The sequence below is a fragment of the Sorex fumeus genome, unplaced genomic scaffold (assembly GCF_029834395.1).
Source record: "Sorex fumeus unplaced genomic scaffold, SorFum_2.1 ptg000122l, whole genome shotgun sequence".
Classification (NCBI taxonomy): Eukaryota; Metazoa; Chordata; class Mammalia; order Eulipotyphla; family Soricidae; genus Sorex; species Sorex fumeus.
Window position 1 is genome coordinate 26241703 of NW_026606179.1, and position 17435 is coordinate 26259137.

At 50.5% G+C, this 17435-nt stretch overlaps 1 protein-coding gene across 9 annotated transcripts in view; it reads right to left on the minus strand.

Annotated features, from left to right (window-relative positions):
- The window catches only part of ZNF536 (zinc finger protein 536), a 440212-nt gene extending 424776 nt beyond the window's left edge, over positions 1-15436 (minus strand). For 3 of the 9 annotated variants that reach the window (XM_056135847.1, XM_056135842.1, XM_056135850.1), the window contains exon 1: positions 15216-15436. The gene's annotated coding sequence lies outside the window, so the exon portion shown is untranslated. Of the gene's footprint in view, positions 1-8436; positions 8805-14449; positions 14640-15215 lie in introns of those variants that run through there. The other 6 variants (XM_056135849.1, XM_056135848.1, XM_056135851.1 and 3 more) reach the window with 4 other exon arrangements.
- Positions 15437-17435: the final 1999 nt, after the last annotated feature.

A 17435-nucleotide genomic window follows, 5' to 3' on the forward strand; every position in this document is an offset into this window, starting at 1 on the left:
TCCCTTGGGGAGCAGAGTATTCTCAGAGACATCCTAACCAAACCCAGGCTCTTTGCACATGCTGCTCCTTCTGGCTGGAAGTGTTCCCAACCCTGGCTCTGCTGGCTCCATCTCACTTTAATCTCCCAGAACGCCACACACCACCTAGTGGAAAAGGTTTCTCCACAGTCCTCTGCTCTCTTTGTTCATAGTCTTCCTGGTCACAGTTGAAATGAAAAAAATAAACCTGTCTGCTGTCTTGGAGGGCAGAAAGCATGGGTGTCAGGCCCCCTGCTGAGTCCCCAGAGTCAACACAGTGACTATTTGCAGGCTGGACAAATCTGAAAAAGTGACTTGCAAAGTCTAGCCACAGTGCCAAGAATGATGAGGATGAGAAGGGAGAGAAGAAGGAAACCAGTTCCTCCAGGCTCTGTTCCCAAGCCCTAGAACACCTCCTTCGGAAGGAACTTAACCCTGTGCTCATGAATGCTCAGACAAGTCTCACCCTTTAGGTGCAAAAGAGTATGTTAGAATCTTGGCAACTCCAACTCATATGTCTATTTCATGGACCTCCATCTCCATTCTAGAAAATTCTATTTCCATACAAGGGCCAGCTGGGTACAAAGAGACCCAGTACAAGCAACCCACATATCACAGACACAAGTTCCATTCTGACGGAGCCCAGCATTGCCACCTATAAGCTAAGTGTCCTTGGACAAGTCACCCTCAATGGTTAAACTTCCCTGTCTTCAGCTAAAGGAGGAGTATTCAAGGATTAAATTAAATGATATTGTGCATATAAGTCCAGGGTTTCATATGTAATAAATACTCGATAAATGGGGAGACTTATTTATAGGACCTGATGTTGCTTTCAAATTTCTCCGGGGAATATGAGATCTGGCTTCTTATTATAGTATCACTAGAGTAGTCTCCACTTTGCAAGAAAGGCTAACATTTTCCTTCTGCCATAGATTTAGGATTTCCACCATTGAGGGGAAGTTAACCCAGAATCCCCCTTTTACTCCTGGGAGGAAGAGTAAAGGAGTTGTGTCCAGCTCCCCATGTTCCCTTGGGTGACTCATTTTGAATCCAATGGGCACAATTTCAGCTCATTAGTTTCATGCTTCATTAGGATCCCTTGAAATCAACAATAAACCAGTAAGTGAATTAGATGAGTCTCTAATACGTGTGTGCTTAATGTAGGACAGTTTCCTAAACTTATTGTGACCTACCATCCCTTAAAAAAAATCATTCAGCACACCCCTAGAAATCTACCTTGTTTGAAATCGCACCCCCCAGTTGAAATCAAGGCTACTACCATTCCCTCTGCCGTTCCAGTGCCTTCTAGGGTGTAGTATCACTGACTCTGGGAATCAGAAAGATTGAGAACTTGCAACCCAAGACATCATCACTATTTTCACTTCTACTCCAATATAACTCCACTCTTTTCCACAATACTAATCCAACCTAGGACCTAGGACACAGACTATACTTAATACATGTTTTTAAGTAGATAAAATGGATGAACAAATGAGTGCAAGCATTTAGTTCTGGCCCCCCAAAAAAGATGAAGCACAAGACCCTTCACATTCTCACAAACAGCAGCAACTAGTTTGCGTGTCTATTTCATGGACCATGTGTGTGTGTGTGTGTGTGTGTGTGTGTGTGTGTCTTGGTGTGCATAAATAAATGTGCTCACATTTGATAGATTGGAGGGAGAATGTTTGTTTAGTAAAGACCTAAAGCCCACCCCCACCTCACATCCCGCCATGAACTCAGCTGACCCTTTAAAATGCATCTTCTGAAACATATAGGAAATCAATCAGCTGATACTTATTGATCCTCAGGTAAATAACTCCAAAGACCAGTCAGGGAAACAAAGGAGTAATGACACTTCTCCACTAGACTCTGCAAATGATAGATGCCTACAATTGTTGGTGGGTTCTTATTTCTAAAATAGTAACAAAATGCATAAAACAAATAATGATAGATGCCAGCTAGATGTTGAAAATCAGGTTCTGGACTCATTAATTATTTTCTCTTTTAATCTTGATGACCCAATTAGAAAAGGATGGATTATTCCAATTTTCCTGATGAGAACACTGAGGTTTTTTTAATAGACAGAAAGCTCTGCTCCCAAACAACTTGTCAGAAGAGGAGTTAAGTATCAAACCTAGTCCCACCCAACTCCCCTGAGCTCTTCATTACTGTGTTACTCTGCTGAAAAGCAAAAAAAAAAAAAAAAAATTTAAAAACGCCAAAATGTTTCTAGCTCTTCTTTATTTACAAACTTGATGTTTCCAGATCAATGAAATAAAATTTGTAAGCATGGAATAGAATGAAAGCAAGAACATCCCTAAAAATAATTGTGCAAAAATATAAATTATAGATATTGACATATTAAGCAAGGTATGCACTACGTAACCCGGGGGGTAGGGGGAGACAACTAATAAGTAAAACGCACACAAAGAATTCCCTGTTTAGACTCAGCTCCTTTCAGAACGCTAAATGAAAAGAATACCCGTTTCCTTCTGTTATCTCAGGAATAAGAGTTGGCTGATGATAGAAATTAATAAAAGGAGGGTCGCCTTTGGTCCCAGCCCAGCACCCGATTTGATTCGCCTGCCTTGGAGATGGAAGATGGCAAGCACAAATAGCTGCACGTTTAAGCACAAATGATGAAATTAAAAATTGGCCTTGGATTCTGCTCAGCACTCTGATTCCTGAAGAAATAAGTGCTCCATCCCCGGCCTCCTGCACTGCCCTGACCCTCCCTTCACAGTGACCTCCACAGGAGGCCAACCTCTGCCAGAAGTGAGCCAAGAGATAGATCCCAACTCTAAAGTCTGTCCTGAGGAATGAAGCAGCTGGAAACCACTCATTCTTCAGATCAATGAACAAATTACTTTATTAAAGGTGGTATTTAGAGATCACACACACGCATACCAAAAAATTGCCTACTTTTTTTCCTGAGCACTATTATCATGCAAGGGAGAGAAAGTTTCCTTAACTTGCAAGCCCCCTGGCCCCTGGGAGCCACACCGAGCCTAGGGGTTTTCACCTGAACAACCCGGCTCCTCATTCAGCAGAACAGGCAGTGCCTGAAAAAGCCTCTCCCAGGCATCTCCCTCCTCTCCACCCTCTGACATGTTGAAGGAAACGGAGGATCAAGTTGCTGGTATGGGTGAGATGAAAGGGCAGAACGTCAAAACGCAGCCAGGTCTTCTGGGAGGGCTCTGAGAATGGTGCGAACTCAAATACCTAGAATATATTACTTGACCTCACCAGACATCTACCGCTAAAGAATAAATATGCCAGTGGGCACAGCTTACACATCCTTCCCCCTCTCCCCTGCAAATACAGGCCTTATCGCCACTCTTACATCACAGGAGCATTGCCATGGGAAATGCCAATCAGATGACGAGACCCTGGCCAAGCTGTCATTTGTCAGGAGCTCAGAAAGCCACCGTGTTTTTTTTTAAAGGGAACACTGCTACCTCACAGTCGTAATCAATACATCTGAGATGACGCAAATGTTCAGGTCCTCTAGGATTTCTTCTGCCTCCCAAATACTCAAGATGAGAATTTGAAATGCTACTAAGATTTAAATGCACTCCCTTCCCCCCCCCCCAAAAAAAAGGGGAAAAAAACTTTAAGAAAAGCATTTTCAACATACTTTCAAAAGGCATATGTACACAAAGAGTGAAACAGCTGAAAAGGAAGGAATCAGGCTGGGGAGGGTGAGCTAGAACAAAACAAAACCCCAAAACGCAGAGAAAATAGATATTAAGTTGTCAAATCAACGATCACAAAAAAGAATTGCAGACAGAGTGTCTGGCTATTTGCTTCGGAATCTGTGCTTTCAAAGTCCCGGAGAGCGTCAGGCAGGGCTGCAGCTTCCCAGGGCTCAGAGTGGCCCACAGGACTGGGCAACAGGAGAGGCTTGGTCCCCAGGCAGCCTTCACCCTCCCGGAGGAGACTGGCTGTGCAGATTACAGCCTTTCATGTCTTCCGCATGTGGCGGCTTTGCACCCCCCCCCCACACACACACATTTCCACACCACACTCGCACCCCACCCTCGTTTGAACTCTTCATAGGCTGCTGGAGTGGGATTACCACTCCCCAGTATAGACTGTCTTCCAGTGGAAATGTTGGTGAATAAAGTTTCTCAGAAGCTGCAAGCATCGCGCGCTGAGTTTAATTAGCAGACCCAACCATGCTTCATCAGTGAGATGCTCTCTGCTCAGTGCAGATTTAAGGCTGCTGAAATAGCCACTTGGCATCCACAGATTACAACCCCCAAACTGGGAGCCCTGGCCGAGGAAGCAAAATAATTAAAGCACTTTAGCAGTAATTTCAATAAGATTTCCCACCCCCTTCAATAGGCTTCATAGAAATGACAGGCTTTCTGTAATAATTTGGAAGGCTTTGCCTGCCTTGACTTTAATAGATTTCAATAGAGAATTTTAAAAAAAAATGTAAAGAACAAGAAAAATCATTTGTGCCACTATTTTTTCTAGCCAATTGGGATAAATGTTTCTAGATATTTTGATAGATAAATTAAATAATCAAGCTATTCAAAGAGATTAAATTTTATATAACATCTCTGTGGTCCATGATCTGTTTGCTTCTCTATAACTGACACAGATTAGCTGATACAGTTTCCAAATATTTTCTCCCTCTTGAAAACAAATTTACAACAATGCATATGTTCTTGCAAGCAGCAAGTTCCGGTTTACATTTTTAACTTCCACAACCAAGTAAGTTAGTATTACTAGGAAGGATGACTTGGCTGCTGTAGACCTCCGAGCACTGTATGGGGGGAGGGGTGCAGACAAGGTTAGCAATGAAGCGACTCAGTTCCTCACACTGCCATGAAACAGTCGTGTGGCTGCAACCAGTTGTCACCCAGCCAGTGGTGAGACGAGCTGAGAAGTGCCCTTCAGTGAGTTGTTAAAAGGACTAAAACAGGGGTCCAGAGAGATACAGTACAGCAGGTAGGGCACTTGCCTTGAACACTGCCAGCATCATCCAGAGTCTGGTCCCTATAGCCTGCCAGGAGTGATCCCTGAGGCCAGAGCCAGGAATAAGCCCTAAACAGTGCCAGATGTGGCCCCAGAACCGAAGCTTAAAAAAAAAACAAATAAAGAATAAAGTACTAAATAAGGTTCCGGTTACAAGGGCCTGGTATGAGGCAGTCACCCCATAGCAGGCCCTCAGGGATGCTGGTTGGCATCTGAGTGCCCTCACCTCCACAAGGTGACTCCTGTAACCAGAGGCTGGATTCAATGTTTGTCGAAGTACAGTAAAACCTTGAGAACCCTCCCCTCAGCCTCCCATGAACCAAAGTCCCATCAGAGGGAAGTACATGGCAAGTTCCAACATGCAAACAGGCTCATCTTTATAACATGGCTGTGAATGGTCATTTCTACAGTTAATCTTGATTTTAGGGGTAACCTACACCAGCGAAATAGAGTTGAGTTCATCCTGTACACAATTATACAGGTATAATTTGTTAACAAAACATCAGAACGTTTATTTTATTTCTTTTTTAATTGTGAAGGGGAGGATGGATGGAAAGGTGTGGAATGAAACCATAGGAGCCGATACCATGACATTTAGGCTGAAGAACACTCCAGGAGTACAAGGAGAAGGAGAGACAAGACCTTATTGCCCCTCACCCCTGTCCCCCGCGATCAAAGACCCAGCTGAACATGATGCAAGTAATCAAGCTACAATACTTCATTTGAAAACTTGGGGGTTAATATCACTCAAGTCTATGTCACCATTCTTCCTGCCATTCTTCCTCTGTCACAACACCACTAAGAGTTCTCATTGTAAAGCCACAGACTAAGAATATGCAGGCAGAGGAAAGGGGACCCGTACAAACTGAGTTTCCTTTCTATGTATCTGTATAATGCCTTTGAAGTTTCCACATGGCCCTTCTGTCACCACCCACCTGGGGAGTGGGGGGACTGGCATCCAAAGCCCTGACTTTCATTGCCTACGACATGAGCTAGATACCAGGTGCCAGGCTACTGGACATGAGCATCTCCGTCAACCATGATGCCATCATAGGGGCCTTGTGGTAAGTGGAACATGGATAGATCAGCAGGACAGGGTCAGGATGGGGGTGGACAGTTGCACGCTGGAGGCAGACGAGACAGGCTCTTCTCAGACCCACCGCCTCCTTCTCTTAGGACCTCAGAGTCCCTACCTAAAATTCATGACAAATGCAATAGCTGCCCTCACAGAGAGGTTGTTAGGGATGAAATGGACATAGAGTGAATCCATGGTATCATACAGACGCCATGCTTAGAGCAAAGTAAGTGCTCAAAACTAAGCTGGGAGGGGCTGGAGAGACAGGACAGTGGGGAAGGCACTTGCCTTGCATACAGCAGACCCGAGTTTGATTTTCGGCACCACATATGGCCCACCAGCCCCTGCCAAGAGTAATACCTTGAACAGAGAGTCAGGAATAAGCCCTGAGCACCACCAGCTGTCGCCCCAAAACAACAACAACAACAACAACAACAAACTAAGCCAGGACAGAACAGAGAACTGCTGCTTTCCATTCTCACATGTATGGGCACAGTGAGGGCCAGAAACCCAGTCCTGGCCTGCAGACGAACGGGTACCACCACTGTTGGCAATGCCACCTTCTTTCCTTCACTCCTGATTCCCCTTATTCTTCCACCATGGAGGTGGCGCCCCTGCTCTCAGGTTCCCATGGCTGCAGGGCACAGGGACACATCTATCTCTTTGCCAGTCTGTGCTTACCCTGATGAAGGCACATTCCCATGCCCAAGATGCCCACGTCAAAAGCTGGCACCATGGGAATGACCCTGAGATTCCCACCAGAGGGATATTTTAAAAAAATGTCCAGAGACATGTTTACTGTCACAATGGGAGGTGCTGTCGGATTCCTGTGTGTAGATAACAGGGGTGCTGCTGAATCTCCTATAAGGCCCAGGAGACACTCCACAACAAGCAAGAAATGCCCACAGTCTCGGTGCTGAGAAGTCCTGCTCAACAGAAACAATGTCCAGTGAGTCTGGAAAGTCCCACCAAAGACCTCAGCCTAAATCTTGTTTCTAGAACAGATAAAGCAGATATCTAACAGGTTCAGAAGCTATACAAAGGCTTTCAGTGTCCAGTTCACAAATATTTTTTTTTCAGTGTAAGAGAAAGAAGAAAGATCTACAATGATGGGGAGGAAGTGGCAGGGGTCACTTCTCCCTTGGGATTCAGGGGCCTCACCCTGCGCTTCTGGGGGAACCATGTAGTTAGTGCAAGGCATCAAGCTCAGGGATCCTGCATGCAAGCATGTGCTCCAGCCTTACGAGCCATACCCCCAGCCCCCACCATTGATATTTAAAAGCGAAAAGGTGGGGGCAGAGGGATAAAGACCTGGAGAGATCTTCAAGCCACCCAAACAGTCCTCTGTACAGTGGGATCCCAGGTGTATGCTCACAGAAGTCTGATGCTGGCAAAATCTGGACAGGAGGGTTCCCATTCTCCCCACCCCCAGCTCTGCCAAGGACCAGGAGGCTTGCCAAGGGGCATCTTTCTGCAATGGCTGCCATTCCATTTCTGCCTTCACTTAAGTGAATAAAGAAATTCAGGGAAGGTGACCTGCATTCCCCAGGGTCAATGTCCACAAGCTCTCTGTCCCCATCTACTTTCTGGTCCCTTCAGTGATTGCAGACGCCATACCCAATCCCAATCAACCGCAAACTCTCATCTACATTGAGGGTGCAACTGCAGAGGAAGCAAAGTCATCAGGCCAGATGGAGAGTTCAGGGTCCTGAGTCCTGAGTGATTCCCAGTCCTTCATGGCCCTCCTAGGCCACCTTGGTAGTCGCACTGCTGGTTCTGAGCACTGAATGGGCCATTTGACTAAGTATCACTGGGCACAGTCCCTGGGTCCCTGATCACTGTTTGGGAGATCTCCACAACACACACACACACACACAGAGAGAGAGAGAGAGAGAGAGAGAGAGAGAGAGAGAGAGAGAAGGAAGGAGAAACATCAACTCAGAAAGGGTGCTTCCAGGGGTCGCTTTCTCCCCACACAGGGGCACACTCCTGCTTCATCACAACCACCGCCCAGGGACTGCTGCCTGGCTGGGCTCAATGTGACCATGCAAATAATTCTCTCATGGGGCTCAGATGCTCCCCCTGCGAAGGCCTCTCTCTGCCACCAATAGGAACATCACAGGGTTGCGGAGAGGACTCCAGAAAAACATGAAAAATCGAAGCCCCTGCTTGACAGAGGCCTGGCTGCCAACTCAGGTACACAAAGCACACAAAATACAGTGTCCCACCCACCAGGCAGAGTCCAAGACCTGCTCACTGTCCACCCCATAATCCCATTCCTCTACAGTACCCCCTGCCCCCTGGCAAGTCCCAGAGCAAAAAGGATGCTTGCAGTGGGCCTGGGTCACAAGTCTTACCAGCAGTGGGGTCTCCCCAACATGAGAAGTTTATGCTGGCTTCCAGATTCCCACCCTGTTCTTCACAGACTCAGAGATGGGCAATGCCCCAGAGCTCAGGCCTTCCCACACCTGGAGCCAGGAGGAAGCAGCCGCCCTCACCTGCTCCAGTCCATGGCTGCAGGGGCGGGGGTGGGGGTTCCTGTCCTCAGCACGGTCTATAGATGACCTGCAGACAGCACACGTCTGTTCTGAAACTTGCACGGAGTCTCACTTTAAATAATGCTGAGAACAAAATGCAAGCTGATATTTCAGCTTACTTAAAGAGCTTATTAAAAACACTAAATCCAAAGATGTTAAAAAGCTATAATTGTCCTCATTCAAACTGGAAAAATAAATCTATTTGCTTTCTTCTTTTATGATCTTCTTCCAAAAAAAAAAAAGTTCATCTATATTCTCATGAGCATCATCGCTGTCTTTTTTTCCCCCTCCATTCAAGGCACTTTAAAAAACACCTGTGCCATTCATAGCCAACTTTTGAGCAAAAGGCAACCCCATTTGGGGAAAGCTGTTTAACTCTGATTTTCTCATGCCACCAGATAAGCTTGTCTTGCTCAAAAAGTAAGATGGAGTTCAGAGTTCACTTGAATGGGCTTGTGGATTTTATAGGTCTGCACTGATGAAAATGTCTTTGGTTACCTAAGGCAGAGTAGACAACCTAATTGGGCAGCTTTTGGGGGCTCAGCAGGCAACAATTCCATGTCTCAGCACAGCCTTCAGCACCCAATGGGCAACTGTGGTAAGGCTGCACACTCTAGCACCCTCCTGTCCTCCCACATAATGGGGGTGACTGGCCTCAGGCTTGGACCACAGTAGCGTGACCGTCGTTCCCTGCCTGCCCCACGTCTTCCGTGAAGACAGCCCCGGCCAGCAGTTAACTTGCTGAGTTGTAAGGATCTCAAGCCTGCTCAGAAGTGAAGCACTCCAGGCACAGAACTAGATGGGTTTTCAGAGCAGTGGTCCAAGAGAATGCAAATTTATTGAAAGCGCTTTCTCCAGGTTTTCCATAATTACCATTTATGTCTCTAGGAACTGTTTCCCTGAACCCAGTTTAGGGTGAAAGCATTTTAGAGACTTTCTCTGCAGATGACATATGAGGTACTAACCTTTTTTCATATGCCCAGATGTTAAGTTCATTTTCATCACATTTATGCAAATTTCATATGAACAGTAAATCAAAAGAAATCTTAAATCATTGTACACTATTTTAAAATCTACACTTAATCCAGTTGACTTGCAGTGATATTAACATAAAGCACAGTTAAGGATCAAAGGTAGGAAACATCCGTCACAGTCCTTTCTCCCATGCTATGGCTCCAGAGCGACCTGGGGTCGCATTCATCGGTCAGATCCAAATATCTCTGCTTGCTCACAACCAGATTAAAGTTGGATCAGATTAAAGACATTCTGGAAAAGGAAAGCTTCTCAAAGTTTTCTGAACTTTGGTAAATCAGGGGTTCCTCAGTCTCTGGCCTACCATCCACGTCAGTGGCTGGACTCAGTGCTCAAAGGCGCTGTGAGACTTCTGGTCACTTGCTCCCTCCTCAGCGGGTGGGGGGAGTTAATTCCTAGGGCTCTGGGGCCTGCATTTGTCAAAGGGAGGACGTCAGTGCTATCATTACCAAGCAGATCAGCCAGGCGGCTAACGGTGCAATCAGGAGACATTTGCACTCCGCTATCAGAATGACATCATAACTAAAGCAGCCTTCAGCCAGAAGTCTAAGCAGTGGCCGGAGGTCTGCCCTGGCGCCCCCCTGTGACTCCCCAAGCAGAAAACCGGGTCCCCTACTCCCGTGGAGGCTCTGCAGTGGGTTCAGCCCCCAGGAAGTTCCCAGGCACAAGAACTCAGTGACAGTTTTCTCCCAAACACAGGACTTTCCCCCAGGTTCACTGTAAATTAAAATAATATCTAGCGTATTTTTAATAAAATCTGAGGTGCTACCAATCCACTTTCCATGACAGACAAAGGTTGTTGAGAATTTGTGACTGCGGCTATGTTTGGGCTTACAATGTGTGGCCTTTCCAACAGAACTGTCGTTCTCTCTGTGACCCTGTCTTCAGCGAAGAAGCTTTGCAGTCTCTTCATCCAGCAACAGAACTAAATGATGGTGGCTTTGGGGGGGAGTGGGGGGGGGAAGGAGGGATAATGGGGAGACAAACTAAGGGAGAAGCCTTGTCTGCTTTTGTTGTTGTTGTTGTTGTTGCTTTTGGATCATTTTAAATTACAGCTCGCACACATAGGCGCGTGTACACACACACACACACACACACACACACACACACACACACCTTAGAATAATAGGGGAGGCATTTGGCTAAGAGCTGCATCGGCCACTGCTCGCCCAGCAGCCTTCCCCGCTGGCTCTCTGGAAGCTCTGCCCTCCAGCACGGCGGGGACCGACTAACCCGACCCCAGATGCCCAACTCCGCCGCGCCTTAAAGATCGCCTCCCAGGGCTGGCTACAGGTACACGCGTGGTCCGATCATCTCACCTGGACCGAAAAGTCGTGAGGCTGAAAAGAAAAAAAAAAAAAGTTGTGCGCGCTGCCAGGCGGGCTGGCTGCCCGGGAGCCAGCGAGCGGCTGCGTCCTCCCGCCGCCGAGCAGCCCTCACCCGAGGCCCGTCCGGCCGCGCACCGCTCGCGGCGCCTCGCTCGCCGGCTCTGCGCGCTAACCTCGGGGCACGCCGAGGCCACTGCAGGGCACTTACTTGGCACTTGCTTTTGAGCGTGCAGGTCGTCGCGGTTTTCACTTGGGTTTTCAAACAAGTTTCAGGAAGGAAGAAGGCAAAAAAAAAAAAAATCCAATTATGCAAATAGGCGCCGGACTGGGAGGCGCGGGTTGGATCTGACGCCGCTACTGTACGAGTTCTCGGAGCAGCCCCGGCCGGGCAGATTTATGGGGGCGCGTCACGGCTACGCCAGGTCCCGCCGCCGGATCATCTCGAAGTTAATTAAAGCGGTAATGTCCACTTTCCCGGCGACCCTCCGCGCGCGGGTTTACGGTTTCACCATCCAGCCCGACCCGGGCGGGGCGGGGGCGCTCTCTCTCCCCCCCACTCGCCTCTCTTCCTTCTCTCTTCTGCTCCCCCTCTTTTCCCTCTCTCTATCTCGCCCCCCCTCTTTTCCTCTCTTTCGTCTCTTTAAGTCGCCTGCCTTCCACTCCATGAACAATGAACAAAGATGTGAGTGATGGGAAAAGATCGCCCCCTCCCAGCCCCAGCAGTAAGCAAAGACGGCCTTAAAGTAAAAAAAAGAAAAAAAGAAAAAAAAGAAAGAAAAAAGAAAGAAAGAAAAAAGAAAAGAAAAAAGAGAGAAAAAAACCCAGTTGCTAATATCCAAGTGGACAAGAACACAGTGCGTTCCCAGTCGAGCCCCCACCCCCATACACACACACACACACACACACACACGCACACACACACGCACGCATTCGCACGCACGCTCACACCATTCCAAGTTCACCTAAGCCCTTGCTGAGGGCGGGGGCGCCCAGGCCAGGGCTCCAGGGGCTGCCCAACTCTCGGGGAGCACCCGGAGCCCCGGGGACTGGTGGAGGTGGGGAGCGGGGAGTAGGGGGAGGGGTGGCGGCGGCGGCGGCCGCTCAGACGGAGCTCGCTTCCCGCGCCCCCCGGCCCGCGGCCCTCCCCCCACTCCCGCCCCGCATCTTAACACCGGCCAGCCCGGCCCGGCCGCCCGCTCGGGCTGCCCGGCGGCCGGATGCGCTCAGCAAACGCGGCCCCTGTCGGATTTCTGCTAAACTGCACGGCGGCCGCGGCCGCCCGGAGAAGGCGCTGGAGGAGCCCGAGGCCGGCCGCGCGCGCACGCACCCGCCCGGCCCGCCGCCCGCCGCCCGCGCCCGCCCGCCCGCCGCCCGCTCGCCGCCGCCGCACGCACCCGGGGCGCCGCGCCCGCAGCCCCGCCGGCCCCCCGGGCGCCCGAGCCCCGCAGGCCGGGACGCGGCCGCGCGGCCGCCGTATTTTCTGCTAAAGTGAAAACGAAGGCGGCTGACAAATCACGTCTCCTGCGAGGCACTCGTTAGACATAACAATATCCGGCAAACAAAACCCCAGCCTCGGCCGCGACCCGCACGCGACGCTGGGACCCCGCCCTGCCGCTTCCAACGGGCCCCAGCTCCAGGCGGCCGCCCCCGCCGTCCCCTAGAAGGATCATGCCGACCCTCTCCCTAACTCGGACGTGGGGTGCTCGTTGGCCAGGAGGCGGACAGTAGGCACGCTCACAATACAGAAGTTGGGGGTGGGGGGGATAGGGAGTGACAACTTTCCACCTGTCCCCAAAGAAAGCCCGGCAGGAGTTTTCTGCGACGCGCTCAGAGGGGGAGGGGTGGGGACAGTCTCCCTCTGCCCGGTTCCCCCTTTTCTTGCTTTTCCCCCCTAACTTCCCGACGCCTGCGTTCCCACCTTCCACTTCATATACATCCATCTATATGGATGGAGATATCTATATTTTAAATTATTTGCAAAACTGCAACAGATGGGCGCGTCGAGATCTGGACACTTTCCTACTCATCATCAAAGAAAAGCTCCCCCCCCCTTTTTTTTTTGCCTAAAATACATTCCGGTCCCGCCTACGACTGTTTTCTTCAATTCTTCGTCTTCAAAAAATAATGTCGTGAAGCAGAGAGGTAGAGCAGCAAAGATGATTCCCCCCCCCCCCACCATACATCTGGGCGAGAAGGTCCGTTCCCCCAAAATGCGCTCTTCCCCGCCGCCCCCAACCCCCTGCATCTTCCCCGCCTTCCAGGGCCCCCCACGCCCGCACTCCCTCGCTCTGATTGGCCTCGTTTCTGCAAGCCCAGGGCTGGCCGACTCAGTTCCCTCCATAACCTGTTACTTATTTCTTTCTTTATTCGTATCTTGGGGCCCCCGATTGGCCCCCAGGCCTGGGCTGGGCCGCGGCAGGTGCTGCGGGCGCCGGCCGCGCGAGCGGGCGCCACGACCTTTTCCTGGGGGTCGCGGGTTCGGACCCAGGCACCCGGGCCGGGCCGAGACCCCCCCCACCCTCCCCCACCCCCGGCCTCGGCCTGGCGCGGCTCCCGGGGCGCAGGAGGCCACTGCAAAAACACAAAATGGCAGGTCTAGGCGGCCTGGGCGCCCGCAAGTTTCACACGCTGGAAGCATCAGCTAACTTTGATTTAAAATTTAAAAAAAAAAAAATTGAAGGAATTACCCTCTCCCCCCCACCCCGGCGGCGTTGGCGGCGGCGGCGGCGGGGCCGGAATCCCGCGGCAAGCCGCGCAACCAGAAAGGGGGCGAGGAGGGAGAGCGGAGGAGCGGGCGGAGAGAAAAATGGGGAGAGCCTACTTGGGCAGAAGTTTCCGCCGCCCCGGCCTCCCGGGCTTCACATCGCTCCCCCCACCCCCCACCCCACAGCCGCCACCGCCACCGCCCCCCTGCCCCAGCCCCTTTGAAAGTTTCCCGGGCCCGAGCGGCGGGGGGCGCGCGGGGGGCTGCCGCGGGCTTGGCGCGTCCGGCTGCGCCCGCCTCGGAGCCCGAGAGACGCCGGTTCAAAGTAACGGTCCCGGGACCGCGGGCGGCGGGAGGCTCGCCGCCGCCGCCGAAGTTGCCCGCGCCCCGCCGGAGCCGGCCGCCCGCCCGCGGTCTCCGCGGCTCCGCTTCCCCCCCGCTGACAGCTCCTCTCGCCAACGTCACAGCCACGGATATTTAATTAGACCGTATTTTTTTAATCGCGATGGGGCGAGAAAGAAGCCGGCGGCAGGCCTCGGCCAGGCGAGGAGGGAGGTGGGGGGGAGGGGATGGAGGTGGTGGCGGGTTGGGGGGGGGGCGACGCCAAGAGTCCAAACTCACTTTGCCACCTCCCCGGACGCCGGGGCCGGCCCCCACCCCCGCACCCCACCCGCCGCGCCACCCCGCGCGCGCGCGCCCCCCCCCCCGAGCCCCCCGCCGCGCCGCGCCCCGCCGGGCCCCCCCCCCCTCCCACCTTTGTTTTCCTTACCTTAAACATTGAAACGCGGGCGTCGGGAGCAAAGTCGGGCACGTAAGCGGAGCGTTGTAAAAGATTGTGTTCAATGAATAATGAAACATGTCCACATGATTGACTTGATCATTTTCCGGGGCTGAGGGGGGACGGGCGCCCTGCTCGCGCGCCTCGCTCGCCCACTCGGCAGAGCCCCGCGAACTGTTCCCAGCCCCGCCGGGGCAGGGCGGGCTCGATTTTCATCTGCCTCTTTTCAGAATCGCCCCGTTCATTGATACTCATCACCCAGCCCCAGCAGACATCCCCGTCCCCGGCTCGGCCTCCCCCTATCTGGTAGGTGAAATGCATTGTACCATTAAAAACGCTCTCCATTGTCGCCCTGGCATAATTCACAGCAACTAGATAGGTCTTGCGGCATTTAGCTTTGATGAGCCAGAGACTGAACCCTTGATATAATAATCTACAAAGAATGGTGTGTGATCGTCCATTTTTTCTCTCTGTCTAGCAACTAAGAAACCATTTAACACAGCGCAGCTTGCTTCTGACCTTGAGCTCATGTAAACACACTTATTAAAATCTATCTATTCTCCAAGAGCTACATTCTGATTGTCAGACTCGTTACTGAGACATATATCAGCCCCTTCGCTTGTCACTACTTTGCATTCCTGCCTTTGACTAAAGAATTTTTTATCCAGCCGAGAGGGAGAGAGGGATTGCCACGGAGGGAGAGGAGAGAGAGAGAGAGAGAGACGGAAAAGGGGTGAGGAAAACGCGTAATTCTTACCTGCTCCTGAAACTATTTAAAGTCTGTTTCTTTTCTGGGGGGAAAAAAAAAACTCCCGGGTGAATCTCGGTGGACAGCGGGACGCGGAGAATCAGTCACAGCCCGGGCGTTTAAGGGAGTCATCAGCGATCAAATGACGTTGATCCGCGCTGTAACCTTGTGGCGTATTTAATGTAAATAAGGCAGTTATGTTGCCAATCGCCGCGATACAAACACGGAGAGGTCCTCAGCCTCGCCTCCCGCGCCTGCCATTAGAGGCGACTTTATTTACAGACACTATTTAGGAGATCATGATAATTCTAAAACAATACTAGTGCCAAATGATTATGAAAATATGATTTTAATTAATCACGTAGTAGGCAAGGAAATTAGCATACGGTAATTAAACTTCGAGAAAAACGTCACGCAGGTTCTCTGCCTTATGGGTCCAGAATAATCATCACACGGTGGGCTCCAGGACTTAATTATCAAACAAAATAACTTTTTTAAGGCAACTTTACAAGGCTGGTCCTCAAGCAAATGGTTTAAGTCAATAATACCAGGCGAGGTAACAAGGTAGAGATGTGAGTGCTGCGTGGGCTGGGGTTTCTGTGAAGCCAGCTGAGGGGTAAGTAGGGGGAAAAGGCTGAATAATGCAATTATGAATTCTCTGTCCTGGAGTTGACAAAAGCTGGTGCCTCAAAAGCCTCTTTGTTATAGGATTATATAATGATCCCGGTGTCATTATGGGTAAAAAAAAAAAAAAAGATTCAGTAATAATAATAAAAGAAGTATCCAGCTACACCAAATGAGGAGCTTGTTTTAAAGAAAAGACTTGAATGTGGCACTGGGGCATGTTAATAGCATAAATACAGGAACTGAAAGAGTTGACAAATAAAGGAGAGAGGGAGGGAGAGAGGGAAGGATGGAGGGAGAATGAGAGAGAGTGAGAGAGAGAGGGAAGGAGGGGGAGGCCTGTGTTGCACACGATAAAGAAGGAAAAGAGACAGATTGGTGATACAAAACGCCAAGCCACAGAGACATTTAAAACACTGATTCAGGTGAGACTTGTTCCAGCTTGCCTGAACTCAGGTTCCCTACGATGACTGGAGGGTTTACAACCAGGCACCACAATACATAAAAAGCAAAGATTCCAAAAAAGACAGGGCACAGCTCTTTGCCAGCAGGTGCTCTGAGCTGCAAACCGCCTGCCCAGGATCCAGTGAGGAACACAAAAACTCACACAGGGAGGAGCTGCTGGTTGGGCTGAGATCTCAGCATAGAGGAGACCCAGCTGCCCCGGGCCACCAGCTCTAGTCACTTGCAGCGTGTGATCTGTCCTGCAGACCAGTGTGGGGCAGGGCATGGAGCAGCACTCAGGCCTGGCACCACTGCCGACCTCCTTGCACTCTGCCCTGGGAATCCAGCTTGGGTTCTCTCCCTTTCCTTCCACTCTTCTTCCTACCATCCTGCTTTCTCTGTCTCTTTCTCTCTCATTCTCTTTCTTTCTCCCTTCCTCCTCCGGCTCTGGCTCTGTTTGTCTCTCTGTCTCTGTCTCTGCCTCTCTGTCTCTTTCTCTCACACTGTCTCGCTCTCTTTAAGGGCAGGGAATTGCTTTCCCCAACAAACGAGTTTTTTGAGATTCTTTTAAGTCCTCTCTCGGATCTCTGCAATGGTGAGTATTTGGGTTTGGCTTTTTTGTTTTTCAGTCTTCTGCTTACCCCCACAAAAGTTTAGGAATTCTGTCTGCATTTTCCGATCTAATGGGTTCGAAATTCTCTTTGAACAAATTCCAAAATACAAAGCATTTGTGTGTGTGTGTGTGTGTGCAAAAAAAAAAAAATGAACGGGCAATCACATTAGTGATATTACCGGCTCTTAGGAAAGGGTAGCCAAAGCAGGGGGCACGTTCTTCAGTTCTTCGTGGAGCAACTGATTATATTCCGTTGTCTTTTGAACCTGTTATTGTAAGTCAAGTGATTCTTTATAAATGACAGCTCTGACAAAGAGGCGAGCAGGGCCGGGCAGGTCGAAAGGAAGTGGCCATATGGACTTGGAGAAAAGGCACTTTCTCCCCAAGAGAATGGGGGTGGCAGTCGCCTTTTAACCCTCCAGCAGCCGACCCTGCCAGGGTCTTGGGAGGCAGAGGCACGAGTCCTGACACAGCTCTGGAGCCCTACCCTGCCAGCCAGCCGCTGTTGGGGACAGATGGAGACTGCCCAGGGTTGGGGCTCTGCTTCC